Consider the following 20,081-nt stretch of genomic DNA (forward strand, 5'->3'; position numbering starts at 1 on the left):
CCTCCCGTCGTATGGCAGTCGATTCCGCCCAAGCCCACGCCTGGAGGAACAGAATCCATGCCTGCACGCTAGGCGGGTCGCTCGACTTCCACCTCTTTGTGAGGAGGCGTGTTGCCACTACCATCCCCAGGTCCAGGAAGCGGGACGACACCTTGTCTTTGGGTGATCGCTTAAAATGATGCAAGAGGTATTCAGGCCAGTTACAGGAGATGGTGCGGCCGGTGCACTGCGTAAGTAGCTCGCTAATGTCCCTCCAGTAAGCACCCAACCCTGGACAATGCCACAAAAGATGGAGAAGATCTGTATTCATCTCACCGCATCTGGGACAGGACGCGTAAGTATTTAATTATTAAGTCAGGAGTGAGATAGGCCCTGTGAACTATGTAGACTTGGATTTGGCGGAAGCTCATATTTCTGGGGATAAGCACCAGACTTGTAAGGATTTCTCCCACTCCTTATCAGCGAGTGCTTGCCCTAGGTCCCGCTCCCATTTACCGCGTAGTGGGGACAGATCCAGTTCCGTGTGCGCCCTCAGGGATGCAGCGAACCACTTAATTAGATGCCTGCCCCTACCCATGACATGAAGATATTGCACGGTCAGGTGTTGTGTAGGCTCCACTGTAATATCTCCCCACCTAGCCGTCATGCGTGCCGTGAGTGAGAGGTGCATCAGGAACCCCACGGGGGAAGTCCATCGTCAGTGACAGGTGTCTCGTATGGTAGCAGTGTTCCATCTCTATACAAGTTGCCCAGTGTCTGGATGTCCGCTTCATGCCATTGCTCCAACATGTGACGCGTGAGAACCCCCTCACCACCACAGGTGCGTAGGGGAGCACTGTTCTCGTGAGTAGCGGTGCCCTGCGGAAGCATTTGAATGCCACCGCCAACAGTAACGCGGTGGGACGCGCCGGTGCCGCTATTGGATGGAAGAGCGCAGTGATCCGCTCCAAGGTGTAGGGCGGCTCGCTCGTGGCAGTGTCCTCTCTCCCCTTATCCGCGAACCAGCGGGCAATCCATTGGAGTTGCGCTGCCAGATAATAATGTTCAAAGCAGTGAGCGGCTAATCCACTTCTGTCCGTGGGTAGGAACAGTTTCCCAAGCGCCAGGCGGTGCCGGGACTCGCCCCAAATGAAGACACGCAGGACCTTGTTAAGCATGGAAAAAAAGGAGGCAGGTATAAATAAGGGCAGATTAGCAAAATGGTACAGAAGGCGGGGGAGCATGACCATTTTGGCAAGTGCCACTCTACCTGTGGGCTTTTACAAAAAGACAAGGGAACCCAAAAGGTATGCCATAGGGACCTTGGGCATTATCATATTACAGAAAACAGTGGTCCCTATTTATGGACAAAATAATGTACAGGAACAATAATCATACACCTAATAAGTGATATGTCTTTTGTCCAGCCGGACAAGAAATTTATTTTTTCATTCAAATAGATTTCAAAAGTTATGAGAACCAATAGATGTCAAGCGGGCACAGCCGTGACCCTTAACATTCAAGACAGAACAACGAAAAAGGTGGCCAAAAGGGCAAAGCAAAAGTATGTCTGTATACTTGTAGTCAGTGTTACAGACTTAAATTGTTTAAAACACACCATTGCATTTTTTCAATATTACATTTATATATTGCATACGGGGTTGTTATGGTCGACGACGTTTCGATGCCGTTTTACATGTGGGGCATCATCATCAGGACAAGAAATAACATCATTGTTGTCTTGAGCATGAATTATTAGCACTACGCCTTTTGTCACATTACTACACATAAAATAATTACATGGGAGAAAATGGGAGGGAAAAACAAAAGATAAACATGAATTCTAGGCATGTTACTTTAAACCTCAGAAGTCTGCATGAAGTGATAAAAACGGCGAGTGAAGAGGTGAAAATCATGGCGGTTAATAGCGGCACAAGTGGGTCGTGCGGTAAAAAGGAGTGATCAGTGGACAATTGTGAAAGTGAAGCTTAAGTATACCAGAAATGTTTATATAGCCGAGAACAGGGTCCTAAAAATGACGATGTTGGTGTCATAACCAGGCGCGAGTGAAGGCGAATGTCCGAGCACGGTAAAAACAGTTACTGGTGGTATTTCCAATGTTTAGCGGGATTTAAAAACAGTGAATGGTGGTTTATTTGAGCCGTTGTCAGAGGGTTCACGATCATAGTAGCTAGTGGTAAGCGAGGCATGCAGGCTAGGTGACTGCTACGTGAGGCAAACAGTTCATACACGGGAAAGCTTCTGCGAGAGCTCAAAGGCATGCATATTGCAGGGCCAAGTGGAGGATTATATATAGGTAGACCTACGTGCGTGGTTTCCTCGTGGTCTCACTAGTTCATACATAAAGTCATGACTTCATGAGCGTTCTGCAAAAAAATATAATGAATAGTAGGTTAAGGTGCCCGTGTTGGCTGTGGCGGGGAGTGAGGAAAAGACTGGATTGGCATATTTACCATATAAAATAAGTCCGGTTGAGAAATAATGATTCTCTGGGTACACCTGAGTTCGAGCATGATAGCTCAATCCATCAGAGTTCGGGCACAATGGCTCAATCTGGAGGAGGGGAAGGGGAGGCTGGGTTAGCAGGCCAGGAGGCGATGTTACAGAACAATCACTGCAACAACCCAGAAAAAGAGAGTAACTTACTTGCAGTGTCCATCTTAGCCGCCAGGGTGGCCACTGCCTCCATGTCTTCCCGCCTGTGCTCCTGTGCGCGGCCTGGGTCGCTCGTCACCTGTTGCTTCGAATGAGATTTGTCCCGAAGTCTGCCCATCACAAGCTGCTGCGCTGTGGGCATCGACGCGCCGAGCTGGGTGTCCAGCATTTAATGGAAGGGAAACCCCACTAAATCAGGTACCGGAGCGCGTGGTGCAGGAGGGAGCTAATTGGGCCGGGTTGCCACAGTCAGAGGTCGTCGCCAAGTGGCTCTAGGGCAGTCCGTCGCCCAGTCCAGACCTAAAAACGCTTGTACTTGCGTCCCCCCGGAGGGTGTGCAGTCTCCAGCAGTGACCCGCGCCGAGGGACGCAGCAGCTCATGCAACACAGAAGATCTGGCCCAACGCAGCCGGCACAGCCCCAAATCCCAGCAGCAACAGCAAAGGGGCGCAGTGTCCAAGATGTCCCAGGGGCAGAGACCGCCCGATATAACAATGTCCAAAATGGCACCTGCGACAAAATGGCGCCCAAGCCCAACTGCGCTCAGCCTCCGTCAAGCCATGCGCATTGACAGTGCGCTCTGCCTTGCCTCGTTGCCTTCGCCGCCCGGCCAAGTTCAGTGGTCTCCGCTGCCTCCTCGTGTCTCCTACTAACTCGCCCGGCTTGATGCGGCGACACACCGCCTAATGAACAGTATCTTTTCAGACTTAAAGCGGCCCTAATGTAGGACGGCCCCCAGCCTTTTCCACGCAGCCCTCCTTCAGGTGTCAAGCAGCACCAGCGGCACCACACGGCAGCTCCCCACGTCGAAAGTCTGATATCTGGCACCCGAGCTCCTGCTGGGCCCACGCCAGGAGCAAGGCACCTCCTCCCAACTTGCAATCTCTAAGACGGGCCTCTTGCAATGCCCCGTGGCTTCCCGCCTGATATACGTACTGTTTCCGTAGTTCTCAGAGAAAGATTGCAGCTTTCACTGCGTTGTTATGGAAACATGAATATAAAATGGCTGCACGTCAATGTGAATAAGCGTCACACGTCACGCATTGTTTGCGCGTAGCGTCAGAGGCATCCAGAAGGTCAAAGGCTCTTCGGTGAGTAATATGGAGGACGTCAGCGGTTCTGTTCATGAGAGAAGAACACGAGCTGCAGCTCACTCAAGCCCCGACAATTTGAAGGTAAACACCAACGTTTAGCAATCGCCTTTCCAAAATCAATCGATGTTATGTCACAAGCAAACAATTTTAAAGTTATTTCCATAACTCATCACCCATCATTAAAGAATAGTGAGGGTGCAAATCATCCAGAATTTGATATTCAAGTTGCTAGAGTCCTTTTTCCCCCCCAGAAAAAATCAAAGTGGTATGGAAAAGGCAAGTCTATGGCAAGTTTTACTCACAGTTGAGAGTTTAAGATCCAGTCAGTCGTCAGTTTATCCAGAGAGAACACCATGTGAGGATACTGGTTTGACAGGAGCATTTTAATTCAGTCTTGAAATTCGTAGTCCAGTTTAAATTCAGTCCCAAAATTTGTGGGTTCAAGCTGGAATTGATGGTGAAACTGCTTGTCCCCCACAAGCTTCCTGTCATCCCACACACTGCTTTTGTCCAGCCAGAAAATTCTGACAAATAGACTTAAGATTTTTTCTGCTCATTTCAGCCATAGTGGGTGAATTGTCGTGAAATTTATGTAAATCTAAATTATTTAATTTTTTTTTACATAAGACAGCCATCCTATCCTTGCTGCACCGTCCAGGCCCATACTATCCACTAAAATTAAAATGTGTCTCCTCAGTGTTCCATGTCCTGTACCATAGGGGGACAGGTTGAATCTTTATAATATCTTCAATATAAGTCAGTCCTAATTCCGTATTGCATACAAAAAAGGAGGTACTATTGGGGACCATCATTAGGAATTTTAAAAACTTTTTTTCAGCAACCTGGATTTAGGCCACATGTGCATATCCCCATATTCCTGCGCCATATGTAGTTACGCTAACACATTTCGCCTTATAGATTTCCATTAGTTCCACAGCAGGACGTCTACCAAGTCTCATGCTGAATTTGGAAAGCGCCAACAAGGTCTTAATGTAAAGCAACCTCCTAGTTCTTACAGCCTGCACCCAAGACCCGGTACGGTCAAACAGTATCCCCAAATAAGAGAAAATCTTTGTAGTATCAATCCGCTTATGATCGATAAAAATAGATTTCCTCTTTGAACATCCTTGCCCGCAATTCATTACATATGTTTTTGAAGCATTTATAATGAGACCTCTATCTAGCATGTATGTTTCAAAGTTGGAGACTATCTTTTGCAATCCCAATGGAGTACGCGCCATTAATATCGCGTCATTCGCATATAGTAATGCAGGAATGGGCCCCTTACCAGCCTGAGGCAGATCATTACAGTCTTCAACTAAAACTTTTTCGACTATTTATGTACAGGGTAAAAAGGAAGGGTACAAGAACACACCCTTGCCTGACACCTCGTTTGACTTCAAAGTGACTCGTGCATTCGCCTCCTATCCCAAACCTAACCTGTGCCCTAGCCCCTAAGTAAAACTCTCTAATAAAGGAAACTAAAAAAGAATCGATGCCCATTTCTTCTAGAGTAAGCCACAGTTTTCTGTGGTTTACACAATCAAAGGCCGATGTTAGATCGACGAAGGCCAGAAATAGGGGCCCCTTTTTGGCCTTGATATATTTATTCAATAGAATATTTAAATTTAGACCCTGCTCTATGGTACCTAAAACCAAACTGTAGGTCGCTAATCACTGAGTGTTCCTCCGCCCAGTCTTGTAGCCTGTTAAATATAACTCGGCCTATATTTTTTACAGTCGAATCTAATAATGATAGAGGTTGGTAACAGGCCGGATCGTTTATGTCCCCTTTTTTAGGTCTCGGCCTAGCGTACACTGCGCAGCAGTGTCGCGCAGCCGACATTTTATGTTAACAGTATTGGCGACTTGAACCCGCCCCTATTCTCCATTGGCTGGCATCCTAAACGGAGGCCAGCCATTGGAGGAGAGGGGCGTCACTCCGTTCAAGCCCCGTCTTTTTCAGATTCGGGCGTGTTTTTTGTAGTTTTTAACTCTGTGACGTCATTCGTCACTTAACAGCAAAAACCACGCCCCCAAATGCGAAAATGGCGCCGTTTTCTGACGCCATTTCTGCCCGACCGCAACCCGAAGAAGTCAAGGAGCTGCCAAGTCCTCCGGTGAGTGCTCGCTTTTCTTGCCTCTCTTTCCTGATTGTGCCCATGTGCTTGCCTCTGTCTCCTCGTTGTGCGTCTGACCCCTCATTGTGTGTCTGCTCCCTCGTTGTGCTTTCCGGCCCCCCCTCGCTGTGCTTGCTCCCCTGCTCCCTCTTTCGTTGTGCTTGCTCTCCTGCCCCCTCATTCGTTGTGCTTGCTGTCCTGCCCCCCTCATTGCTTGTGCTTGCTGTCCTGCCCCCTCATTGTTTGTGCTTGCTGTCCTTCCCTCTCATTGCTTGTGCTTGCTCTCCTGCCCCCCTCGTTGGCTGTGCTTGCTCTCCTGCCTCCTCGTTGGTTGTGCTTGCTCTCCTGCCCCCCCCTCACTGGTTGTGCTTGCTCTCCTGCCCTTCCTCGCTGGTTGTGCTTGCTCTCCTGCCCCCCCCTCGTTGGTTATGCTTGCTCTCCTGCCCCCCCTCGTTGGTTGTGCTTGCTCTCCTGCCCCCCTTGTTGGTTGTGCTTGCTCTCCTGCCCCCCCTCGTTGGTTGTGCTTGCTCTCCTGCCTGCTCTCGTTGCTTGTGCTTGCTCTCCTGCCCCCCTCCTTGCTTGTGCTTGCTGTCCTGCCCCCTCATTGCTTGTGCCTGCTGTCGTGCCCCCTCATTGCTTGTGCTTGCTGTCCTGCCCCCTCGTTGCTTGTGCTTGCTCTCCTGCCCCCTAGTTGGTTGTGCTTGCTGTCCTGTCCCCTCGTTCGTGGTGCTCTCCAAGCTCCAAAGATGTGGTTGTGTCCATAAACTACAGCAAGAAAGCAGAAGCCGAGGCCTCTAAACCTTTCTCTTTGTTATTTGCTGACAAAAGTCCTGTCATGCAGAAAGGTACTGTAATGAAAAACACATTCATCATTGCCTTGATAATTTATGAATTAGAAATAAAAATATAATGCTAAATGTGTCACGAGATGTGTAGCATTATTGAGGGTGGTGATTTGCAAAATGAATAAGAATATCATTTCAGATATTGGTTAGCCTTCTACAATATCATATTTTAGCATATATAGAAGGCCAGCCTTTACAACCTTATTTGCATGAGAGAAAAATTACACCTAGGCCTGCCAGTGCGAATGGTGGTGACACTGCTGTGCACTTGTAATTGATGGAACACTTTATTGTGAGCCAGATGTTTTAGGTTGTCTCCTATTCACGTGTACACAGTGGGAGGGATTGGATTCAGGAAAGAGTTCCTTATTGAGCAGTGGTGTCTTAACATCTTAAACTTGCTAGACAGTAGCCACAGTCATTGACCACCCCCATTTCACTCTCAGTATGTTTTGTCTTGTTCTATTTTAGCCAGGCTTCATGTTCGAAGGGTATGTTTTGTCTGTCGTGCCTAAATTAAAAGTATTTACAACAAGGGGTGGTGAGGGACAGAGTCTCTGAATTAAACAGAATACTCTCACCCAGTCAAGAGATCAGGGCTAGATCCAACACCGTTTTTTAGCTCACTGCACCATCCCAGTTTCAGAACCTGGCTGTATGCAAATTAGTCTGTTCCTGTCCCAGTGCATGATGGGAACAGGGCAAACCAAACTACACAAGCCAATTCTTACACTGGGAAGGAAACAAGCTACCGGGGACCGGTTTCTGGCATTTCAGCCTCTTCGGCCCGGCTTGCTTGAATCCTGATGGTGCAATGAGCAAGGGACTCACATCTGAGTATACCCTTCCACGCTTAGGGTGGACAAAAATATTTACAACAAGGGGTGGTGAGGGACAGAGTCTCTGAATTAAACAGAATACTCTCACCCAGTCAAGAGATCAGGGCTAGATCCAACACCGTTTTTTAGCTCACTGCACCATCCCAGTTTCAGAACCTGGCTGTATGCAAATTAGTCTGTTCCTGTCCCAGTGCATGATGGGAACAGGGCAAACCAAACTACACAAGCCAATTCTTACACTGGGAAGGAAACAAGCTACCGGGGACCGGTTTCTGGCATTTCAGCCTCTTCGGCCCGGCTTGCTTGAATCCTGATGGTGCAATGAGCAAGGGACTCACATCTGAGTATACCCTTCCACGCTTAGGGTGGACAAAAATATTTACAACAAGGGGTGGTGAGGGACAGAGTCTCTGAATTAAACAGAATACTCTCACCCAGTCAAGAGATCAGGGCTAGATCCAACACCGTTTTTTAGCTCACTGCACCATCCCAGTTTCAGAACCTGGCTGTATGCAAATTAGTCTGTTCCTGTCCCAGTGCATGATGGGAACAGGGCAAACCAAACTACACAAGCCAATTCTTACACTGGGAAGGAAACAAGCTACCGGGGACCGGTTTCTGGCATTTCAGCCTCTTCGGCCCGGCTTGCTTGAATCCTGATGGTGCAATGAGCAAGGGACAGACTGATTTGCATATAGCCAGGTTCTGAGCTGGGATGGGGCAGTGAGATAAATAACGGTGATGGATCAAGCCCTGATCTTTGGACTGGGTAAGAGTGGTCTGCTCAATTCAGACACTCTGTTCATCACCACCCTCTTTTGTAAATCGATTTTGGCCACTATAGGTGTGGCAGGGTATACTCAGACATGAGTCCCTTTCTCACTGCTCCATCAGGATTCAAGCAAGCCGGGCCGAAGAGGCTGAAATGCCAGAAACCGGTCCCCGGTAGCTTGTCTCCTTTCTGGTAAAGAATTGGCTTGGTAGTTTAGTCTGCCCTGTTCCCATGATGCACTGGGCCAGGGACAGACTGATTTGCATATAGCCAGGTTCTGAGCTGGGATGGGGCAGTGAGATAAATAACGGTGATGGATCAAGCCCTGATCTTTGGACTGGGTAAGAGTGGTCTGCTCAATTCAGACACTCTGTTCATCACCACCCTCTTTTGTAAATCGATTTTGGCCACTATAGGTGTGGCAGGGTATACTCAGACATGAGTCCCTTTCTCACTGCTCCATCAGGATTCAAGCAAGCCGGGCCGAAGAGGCTGAAATGCCAGAAACCGGTCCCCGGTAGCTTGTCTCCTTTCTGGTAAAGAATTGGCTTGGTAGTTTAGTCTGCCCTGTTCCCATGATGCACTGGGCCAGGGACAGACTGATTTGCATATAGCCAGGTTCTGAGCTGGGATGGGGCAGTGAGATAAATAACGGTGATGGATCAAGCCCTGATCTTTGGACTGGGTAAGAGTGGTCTGCTCAATTCAGACACTCTGTTCATCACCACCCTCTTTTGTAAATAAATTAAAAGTAGTCTTGCTTCCTCAGCAGTGTCACTTAAAAATTGCCTGAAATGGCAAATATTCCCTGTGCTTGCTGTCCTTCCCCCTCGTTGCTTGCGCTAGCTGTCCTGCCCCCTCGCTGCTTGTGCTTGCTGTCCTGCCCCCTCGTTGCTTGTGCTTGCTCTCCTGCCCCCCCCTCGTTGGCTTTGCTTGCTGTCCTGCCCCCTCGTTGGTTGTGCTTGCTGTCCTGCCCCCCTTGTTGCATGTGCTTGCTGACTTGCCCCCTTGTGGCTTGTGCTTGCTGTCCTGCCCCCTCCTTGCTTGTGCTTGCTGTCCTGCCCTCTCATTGCTTGTGCTTGCTCTCCTGCCCCCCCCCTTGTTGGTTTCGCTTGCTCACCTGCCCCCCTCGTTGGTTGTGCTTGCTCTTCTGCCCCCCCTCGTTGGTTATGCTTTCTCTCTTGCCCCCCTTCGTTGGTTGTGCTTGCTCTCCTGCCCCCCCTCCCTGGTTGTGCTTTCTCTTCTGCCCCCCTTGCTTGTTGTGCTTGCTCTCCTTCCCCCCGTCATTGGTTGTGCTTGCTCTCCTGCCCCCCCATTGTTGGTTGTGCTTGCTCTCCTGCCCCCCCCTCGTTGGTGGTGCTTGCTCTACTGCCCCCCCTCGTTGGTTGTGTTTGCTCTCCTGCCCCCCTCGTTGCTTGTGCTTGCTCTCCTGCCCCCCTCCTTGCTTGTGCTTGCTGTCCTGCCACCTCGTTGCTTGTGCTTGCTCTCCTGCCCCCTAGTTGGTTGTGCTTGCTGTCCTGTCCCCTCGTTTGAGGTGCTCTCCAAGCTCCAAAGATGTTATTGTGTCCATAAACTACAGCAAGAAATCAGAATTCGAGGCCTCTAAACCTTTGTCTTTGTTATCTGCTGACAAAAGTCCTGTCATGCAGAAAGGTACTGTTATGAAAAACACATTCATCATTGCCTTGATAATATATGAATTAGAAGTAAAAATATAATGCTAAATGTGTCACGAGATGTGTAGCATTATTGTGGGTGGTGATTTGCAAAATGAATAAGAATATCATTTCAGATATTGGTTAGCCCTCTACAATCATAATTTAGCATATTTAGAAGGCCAGTCTTTACAACCTTATTTGCATGAGAGAAAAATTACAGCTAGGCCTGCCAGTGCGAATGGTGGTGACACTGCTGTGCACTTGTAATTGATGGAACACTTTATTGTGAGCCAGATGTTTTGGGTTTCTCCTAATCACGTGGGCACAGTGGGAGGGATTGGATTTAGGAAAGAGTTCCTTATTGAGCAGTGGTGTCTTAACATCTTAAACTTCCTAGACAGTAGCCACAGTCAGTGACCACCCCCATTTCACTCTCAGTATGTTTTGTCTTGTTCTATTTTAGCCAGGCTTCATGTTCGAAGGGTATGTGTTGTCTGTCCTGCCTAAATTAAAAGTAGTGTTGCTTCCTCAGCAGTGCCACTTAAAAGTTGCCTGAAATGGCAAACATTCCCTGTGCTTGCTGTCCTGCCCCTCGTTGCTTGTGCTTGCTGTCCTGCCCCCTCGTTGCTTGCGCTTGCTGTCTTGCCCCTCGTTGCTTGTGCTTGCTCATCTGCCCCCCCTCGATGGTCGTGCTTGCTGTCCTTCCCCCTCGTTGCTTGTGCTTGCTGTCCTGCCCCCTCGTTGCATATGCTTGCTGACTTGCCCCCTTGTGGCTTGTGCTTGCTGTCCTGCCCCCTCCTTCCTTGTGCTTGCTGTCCTGCCCTCTCGTTGGTTGTGCTTGCTCTCCTGCCCCCCCCTCGTTGGTTGTGCTTGCTCTCCTGCCCCCTCTAGTTGGTTGTGCTTGCTCTTCTGCCCCCCTCGTTGGTTGTGATTGCTCTCCTGCCCCCCTCGCTGGTTGTGCTTGCTCTCCTGCCCCCCATCGCTGGTTGTGCTTGCTCTCCTGCCCCCACTCGTTGCTTGTGCTTGCTCTCCTACCCCCTTGTGCTTGCTGTCCTGCCCCCTCATGCTTGTGCTTGCTGTCCTGCCCCCTCGTTGGTTGTGCTTGCTCTCCTGCCCCCTAGTTGGTTGTGCTTGCTCTCTTGCCCCCCTCGCTGGTTGTGCTTGCTCTCCTGCCCCCCCTCGCTGGTTGTGCTTGCTCTCCTGCCCCCCTAGTTGGTTGTGCTTGCTCTCCTGCCCCACCCCTCGTTGATTGTGCATGCTCTCCTGCCCCCCCCCCTCAATGGTTGTGCTTGTTCTCCTGCCCCCCCTCGTTGGTTGCACTTGCTCTCCTGCCCCTGCCCCCCCTCATTGCTTGTGCTTGCTCTCCTGCCCCCCCTCGTTGGTTGTGCTTGCTCTCCTGCCCCCCTCGTTGGTTGTGCTTGCTGTCCTGCCCCCTCGTTGCTTGTGCTTGCTGTCCTGCCCCCTCGTTGCTTGTGCTTGCTCTCCTGCCCCCTAGTTGGTTGTGCTTGCTGTCCTGCCCCCTCGTTCGTTGTGCTTGCTCTCCTGCCCTGCTATTGGCATTGTTAATGACAATGCCATTTATTTATGTTTTAAAAACAAAAACATAAATAAAAATAATGTCATGAGCAATGCCAATAGCTCTAACTTTAAGAATGCCGAGACCAGAACATAGTAAATGCTTGTTGTATATTGGTACAAGAATAGACTCATACCATGTTCTAATGAAGCCAGTTAAGATTGAAGCATTTAATACTTGAGTAAGTAGGGGGCCCCATAGGGCGATGTTGGTTTTAAAAACATAAGCTGGGATGCTGTCAAGCCCCGCTGCCTTCCCTTCTGAGCTTGACTCAATCGCTAGATTAACCTCACTAATCTTGAATAATGTGGCATTCCCTTTGTCACTAAGCCTCAGACCTCGATCCTCTCTAGCAACCAGATTTAATATATCCAGAATGCCCTCGGTAATCACAGTTTCGGGTAATTGGGAGGTTGTTGTGACATACAAAAGTGAAAAATGCTCAATCCACCTATTCTAGGGGATAGCGACCTCAATTGCAGATGCCACCTTATCTTTAAGGAATGGTGCATTAACAGCTCTCCAGAAAGCACAGGGATCTTTAGAAATTGATGCATCATGAAGTTATATCCAGGCCTCAGCTTTCAGTTTGTCCTTTCTATCTTTTAGGGCCAGCTTATATTCTTTTCGCGCCCTTCTAATGTTATATCTGTCTTCGAGGTTGCCATGCAAAGCAGGTTTTAGATTTCTATGGGTCCTAGTACAGTTTGAGTCAAACCAAGCCTCCTTCCCTTTAGAGTTATACTTTTGCTTATTACTAATGGTAAGAGCCTTTTTTATATAGTCTGTCATTACTATAGAGTTATCAATAACGTCCTTAGTTGGGGCATTTTCCTCCAGGCATATCATGATTGCATCCTTACAATTAGTTACCCCCGCCGCCATAAAGTTTGAGGGTATCACCTTCTCCAAACTCAGACTGTAACCATTCTGTCTAGATAAGGAGATATGTTCAAGAATAGTTTTTGGGCAATTAGCTTTACCTGCAGTTTGTTCACATAGTGTTAGTCCTACAATCTGCGGAAGATGGTCACTCAGCGCAATTTGATGTTGGGTAAAGTCTTCTATGATACACCTGTAGCGATTGGAAACTAAAATGAAGTCTATTATGGAACCTGATCCGTGCCCATTAAATGTGGGGGCCAGGTGCACCTGGGGACAACTTAGAGTATTAGGAAAACCCAAATCAAGATCAAATACTAATTCATTTAGACATTCTCCATATGATGTATTTGGGAAATGTGGATAAAAAATCTCCATATCATATGTTAAACCACAATTCCCATTATCAGAATGTTGGCAGAGGGCCGTATTGAAATCTCCGCCCCATAGCATAATCACATCTTTGTTCCCCAGATCCTGCAGCTTATATAAATGTCCATGTATAGCCTTCAGAAAGCCATCTCATAAATCATGTGGGATGTTATTATAGCAATTCACAAGTAATACTGTTCAGTTAATATCAACCTTCAAGCTAACAATTTGATAAAAACTGTCCTCCCGTATCAAGTCTATTTTTACAAATGTCGCTAGATTAGAGATGTACGTACACGGCCCCCCCTTTGCTCTACCATAAACAGAGGCTGTTGCATTAGTGTGAAGAGTTCTATAACCATTAATGTGACATGGTTCTGTCACCCATGTTTCTTGAAGGCTAATAACATCAAATTGCTGGATAAATTGATACCATATTACATTAATCATTTTTTTGTTTTAACCCAGCAGTGTTCCAAAACAGAAAATTACATTTACCCTTCCCTGTTGGAGCTTTCACAGTTACCAAACTTTCTACGTTACTCAACCCAGGAGTAGTATTCCTGTATGGCAAATGTGGAATATCAACTGTAACAGGTTTCTCTAATATAGCCCTAAATGATTGGTCATCCTCTTGCCTGTACGCCAGTACTTCATTATCATGTATTTCCACATCTCCACTAGCTCCTTTATCAGACTCAATCATAAAATTCATTGGTATTTGATCTATACAAAGAATATTAGAAGTGGGTACGCCATATCCTAAAATGGGTAATGTCCACCGAGCAGCATTTCTCTGTATCCCAAAGCCAAAATGAGTAGGTTTATAAAAATAACCTAGTGGAACAATATTAATATGGTCTCCACCAAATGGAATATTATGTACCCTGTCTACAATTGCCTTGATCAAATGAGGGGTTTTAAAATTCAAAATTATACAATCTCCCTCATTATCTTTAGGTCCCCTTCCTATCCAACCCACCCTTCTGACCATTTTAAATTCATCAACATCTTATCTATTAAGCCAGTTCTAGTTCCCAACCAAGATATCGACTTATTCCTTAGGCTTTCAGTGACTCATCAGACACTTTATAAAGCCTTGGGACATTGGTTAGGACCACAACATACGGAGTTGCAGCCAGGGGAAGATCTATATATGGCACTACTTTTTCAAACTCCAGGCTTCTCGGAAGATCTACCATTCTGGACCCACTATGCTTCTCGTATTGATTAATATCACGTCTGTTAAGTGCAGTTAGTCAAGTACTAGTCACTAGATCCCCACTCCTATTTCCAGTTTTACAAGGCAGATTTTGGGTATGAGTTTGTAACTTTTTGCCCGGATCTGGAGTAATATTATCTGTTACAAGAGAAGTAACCTGAGATTGTAGTAGGGTTTCACCTTGGCTATGGGATTTGATCAGAGCTTCTTTTATAGCTCCAAATCTTATGCTTAATTTCCCAAAACTATCCCTAACATAAGTATCTAGCGCTTCCAGTTTATTTTTTACATTTAGAACTTCATTCTGCCACCGTGCCTCTGGCCTGACTAGAACTTTCGCCTTCCCACTTGGTTTGTTTTGTGCCAATGTCCTGCACTTTTTGTTTCTTTTATTTGTGGTAAGGTTACTGCAGCCACATCCATTATAATATGTCCCTTGTCTTGCTTTTGGGATTTATCTGGATTTCGGGATCGCTTTGAGGGGGGCTGAGGATCACTCTCTGAGTCAGAACAATCAATATGGTCAGAGATATTAACCACACAACCATTTATAGCATCAGATCCAGCTGTACTGCCCGATTTTTCTAATTGCGGATCCACTAATATTTTTGGATCATTACTAACACAAATGGGTACAATAGGGCCTTCCATACCATTGGTTTTATCTGAGGTCATAGCCTCTTCCACATTTAATATTTGTTTTCAATAGCACCCATTGAACCAGTAAGATAATTTATTAACGATAAGCATGGCACTTCCCCTGCTTTTCCCGGCTTCTTTTTAGACACAGCACTTGCTGTTTTTCGTTTCCCAATATTGGAAACAATACAATGAAGATCTTTTACAATAAATACCGCCTACAAGAGAGTGCCAGTCAAGCCCACTAAAGTCCAGAGATCTTTACATGTAATGGTGGCTTTCAGTGGAGTCCCCCTTCAGTCGTAATACACAGAATCTTTAGATGATATTCTGATGAAAGCAACTAAGAGCCAGGGTCCAGCCCAGCCTCTTTCAGCCGCTAGATGGTGACATGCCTGTGGAGCGCCCCGGGGACTCTGGGAGGTGGAGTCCTGGGCACAGAGGTCAGACGTTGCAGTCCCCCACGGACTGTTTCGGAGGGAAGAAGAGCGGCAATCAGGTTACGGCAGGCAGGAAGGTGAAATAGGAACCGGCGCTGGGGGAGCCCTGCGCCCGATTTAAGGCGCCTCCTGGCGCTAGATGGGGACGTGCCTGTGAAGCGCCCCGGCGACTCTGGGAGATGGAGTCCCGGGCGCAGAGGTCAGATGTTGCAGTTCCCCACGGACTGTTTCGGAGGGAAGAAGAGCGGCAATCAAGTTACGGCAGGCAGGAAGGTGAAATAGGAACCTCTGGAAGTCTAAGATGAATCTCAGCTCCTGCAGCACTTTGATCACCATTTCAGCATTTTCTAGTTTCCTCAAAAGTTGGAAAGCTGACAAAAACCAGTCATCAAGGTATAGAAACATTGTAACACTTTTCAACAGAAGATATACAATGACAGGGTCCAAAACAGTTGTAAAAATTCTGGGTGACTTTGCCAATCCAAATGGTAGGGACTGGAAATGGAACTTTCATCCCCTAAAGCAAAATGTAGAAAACATTGGTTGTCTGCATGGACAGGAACATGAAAGCAGGTAGCCTGTAAGTCTACTGTTGGAAGGAAATCACCTCCCAAAATGAACAGAAAGATGATCCGAAGTGAAATCATCCTAAAAGGGTCCACCAAGTCTAATTTTTAGAGTGGTTTTAGGTTCAAGACAGTACAGAATCTTCTGTCTGACTTCGGCACAATAAGGAGGCCTTGAGGCCCTCACCAGTGAGTAGCCACACTATATAAACACCTGATCGATTGAAAGAGGATATAGTAAACCTGCTCCCTTTCTTTAACTGAAATTACAGCCCTCCTGTCTATAGGGGCTTGGACTCCCATCTTGACTCTTCTCTTGGCAATGGAGTAGGTGTGAATTGACCGTGTGAAGGGCTCTGCCTGAACGAAATGGAATACCTGTTCCAGACTATATCCAGGACCCACAAGTTATACACTGCACCCTTTACTGAGAATAGTGGCTTAACCTCTCTGCCTTCCATATAGTCATTTTTTACTTTGTTCTTGATTGTGGGAAGTGCTTGGTCTGGATTTGTTACCAAATGCAGCCCCCTGACCATATGCTCGGCCTTGAAACAGAAAGTCCAAGAAAGTCTGTACGTTGCATTTTGAAATAAAGGACATTTTACCAGAAAATACGATTGAAAGGTTGGAGAATCTTCTTCTCCTTAGGAACCTTTTGAACCCTCTCATCAAATTCAGGACCGTTAAAGTTTTTAGAGTCGTCGGACTTCACCTTCCACCTTTGTTTACCTATGGAGAGCCTTGATACTCCATCAAGATTAGCATGCTTTTTGAGCGTTTACTACAGAGACAACAGCGCCGTGAGGGGAACGGCTTAGCAGACTTACCTGGGGCTGCCATCACTCCACCGTGAGGGGAACGGCTCGACACACAGCCGCACAGCCGTACCAGCAACATCGCCGCCGTGAGGGCAGGGAACTCCATTTCCCAGGTGCCCCGGCGGCTGTGACGCCAGCAGAGTGCCCGGAGGCGCGTTAAAAGAGTGGAACGCCTCTCTCCCCGCGAGTCGCACGCGGGAGCGCCCGGGCAAAGCCCGGGCCAAGGACTGGGCCCGTTTAAGCCCGTTCAAGACCGGAGAAGGCCGGGTCGGGCCACCCGCCTTCCATTCGCTGCACAATCTGCCCCTGTGAGTACTTTGTCACTTGTCTATTATTAGAGAATATTGGGTTTTTCTCTGTACTTACCATGCCGCCCAAGGAAGTTAAGGGGAAAACGGACACTGCCAATTTTACAGGAGCCATGGACCAGTTCATAACGAGGATGAACTGTGTTGTTGACGAGGGGATTACTATGATGGAGCGACATGTTTCTCAGGAACTGGCTATTGCAAGAAGGTCTTCAATGGGACACATTGCGAATGCGCAGACTCCTGTCAACCTATATGTTAATAGTGGTTTAAGTGTTTCCCCAATCTTAGAACTCCCCACCCCACAGCTCCCCATTTGCAATTTATCTCGGGCCTCAACCAGTAGCCTGTCCACGGCCTCAGATTCATTGTAGATATCCCCCCAAAGGTTTCCTTTGGTGTCTAATATTGTTAAGGTGCACAATACTAGGCAACAGTGTGGGAGAGATCCAGGAGCAATCCCTAAAAACAATCAAGGAATAGTAAGTAATATTGGTGGGAGGAAAAGGAAAGCCAGAAAAGTTATGAAAGAGAATCCTGTCAACCCGGAGCAGGCTGCTGTAAACCCCGCCCCGGGCTCAGTTGATTCCTCACTGCCGAGCAGGGAGAGCCAGGCAACAGGTGCGTTACCTAGTCAAAGGGAACAGGAGGGGGTGCAGGAGGCTGAGTCTAATGCCATCCATGAGACTCTCAAGCTCCTTCTAGCGCCATTAGAGGATAGGCTGAGTGAGATCGAGGTCCATCTAAAAAGGATTGAACGTGACATTAAGGGAATTGTAGAACCCCCTATGGGAGATAATCCTTCTACAGCTACTAAATCATTAGTTAAAACCCATAGGGGAAAGGCTGTTTAATGCCAGAAACCGGTCCCCGGGAGCTTGTTTCCTTCCCAGTGTAAGAATTGGCTTTTGTAGTTTGGTTTGCCGTGTTCCCATCATGCACTGGGACAGGAACAGACTAATTTGCATACAGCCAGGTTCTGAAACTGGGATGGTGCAGTGAGCTAAAAAACGGTGTTGGATCTAGCCCTGATCTCTTGACTGGGTGAGAGCTTTCTGCTTAATTCAGAGACTCTGTCCCTCACCACCCCTTGTTGTAAATATTTTTGTCCACCCTAAGCGTGGAAGGGTATTCTCAGATGTGAGACCCTTGCTCATTGCACCATCAGGATTCAAGCAAACCGGGCCGAAGACGGCAGTAATGCCAGAAACCGGTCCCCGGGAGCTTGTTTCCTTCCCAGTGTAAGAATTGGCTTTTGTAGTTTGGTTTGCCCTGTTCCTATCATGCACTGGGACAGGAACAGACTAATTTGCATACAGCCAGGTTCTGAAACTGGGATGGTGCAGTGAGCTAAAAAACGGTGTTAGATCTAGCCCTGATCTCTTGACTGGGTGAGAGCTTTCTGCTTAATTCAGAGACTCTGTCCCTCACCACCCCTTGTTGTAAATATTTTTGTCCACCCTAAGCGTGGAAGGGTATTCTCAGATGTGAGACCCTTGCTCATTGCACCATCAGGATTCAAGCAAACCGGGCCGAAGACGGCTGTAATGCCAGAAACCGGTCCCCGGGAGCTTGTTTCCTTCCCAGTGTAAGAATTGGCTTTTGTAGTTTGGTTTGCCCTGTTCCCATCATGCACTGGGACAGGAACAGACTAATTTGCATACAGCCAGGTTCTGAAACTGGGATGGTGCAGTGAGCTAAAAAACGGTGTTGGATCTAGCCCTGATCTCTTGACTGGGTGAGAGCTTTCTGCTTAATTCAGAGACTCTGTCCCTCACCACCCCTTGTTGTAAATATTTTTGTCCACCCTAAGCGTGGAAGGGTATTCTCAGATGTGAGACCCTTGCTCATTGCACCATCAGGATTCAAGCAAACCGGGCCGAAGACGGCTGTAATGCCAGAAACCGGTCCCCGGGAGCTTGTTTCCTTCCCAGTGTAAGAATTGGCTTTTGTAGTTTGGTTTGCCCTGTTCCCATCATGCACTGGGACAGGAACAGACTAATTTGCATACAGCCAGGTTCTGAAACTGGGATGGTGCAGTGAGCTAAAAAACGGTGTTGGATCTAGCCCTGATCTCTTGACTGGGTGAGAGCTTTCTGCTTAATTCAGAGACTCTGTCCCTCACCACCCCTTGTTGTAAATATTTTTGTCCACCCTAAGCGTGGAAGGGTATTCTCAGATGTGAGACCCTTGCTCATTGCACCATCAGGATTCAAGCAAACCGGGCCGAAGACGGCTGTAATGCCAGAAACCGGTCCCCGGGAGCTTGTTTCCTTCCCAGTGTAAGAATTGGCTTTTGTAGTTTGGTTTGCCCTGTTCCCATCATGCACTGGGACAGGAACAGACTAATTTGCATACAGCCAGGTTCTGAAACTGGGATGGTGCAGTGAGCTAAAAAACGGTGTTGGATCTAGCCCTGATCTCTTGACTGGGTGAGAGCTTTCTGCTTAATTCAGAGACTCTGTCCCTCACCACCCCTTGTTGTAAATATTTTTGTCCACCCTAAGCGTGGAAGGGTAGTCTCAGATGTGAGACCCTTGCTCATTGCACCATCAGGATTCAAGCAAACCGGGCCGAAGACGGCTGTAATGCCAGAAACCGGTCCCCGGGAGCTTGTTTCCTTCCCAGTGTAAGAATTGGCTTTTGTAGTTTGGTTTGCCCTGTTCCCATCATGCACTGGGACAGGAACAGACTAATTTGCATACAGCCAGGTTCTGAAACTGGGATGGGGCAGTGAGCTAAAAAACGGTGTTGGATCTAGCCCTGATCTCTTGACTGGGTGAGAGCTTTCTGCTTAATTCAGAGACTCTGTCCCTCACCACCCCTTGTTCTAAATATTGTTGCCTTAGCTCCCGCCACCCACAAAGAAACAATAGTTCCAAATACAGCCCATTTGGCATCATCGGCACCTGTAGCTACACCCCTTGTAGAGGATAAAGCACCTGCCAGTACAAATAGCTCTTGCCAGCAAAAACATAATACAGCGCAAGACATGCCAGGTGGGGAGGTCCCTACCACTCAATCTAATATAGGGAAAAAAAACTTAAACTTACCCCCTGAGGTGTGCCCACTTGTGGTTGTTCTAGCTGGCGTACCAAAGTTGGGCAAAAGTGAGGTTGAAAGCCCCGCAAAACCTTGGAATAGGGTCGTACATTGGTTAAATACGAATAGACCCCTGCCCCCGCAGCTTGTTGGTAAAATACTATGATCCGGAGGGTTCCATGGGTTGGTCATCTGGCAAAAAACATAAGGGGCGACTGTATTTTGATAAA

This window comes from Lissotriton vulgaris, chromosome 4_1 (assembly GCF_964263255.1).
Source record: "Lissotriton vulgaris chromosome 4_1, aLisVul1.2, whole genome shotgun sequence".
Taxonomy (NCBI): domain Eukaryota; kingdom Metazoa; phylum Chordata; class Amphibia; order Caudata; family Salamandridae; genus Lissotriton; species Lissotriton vulgaris.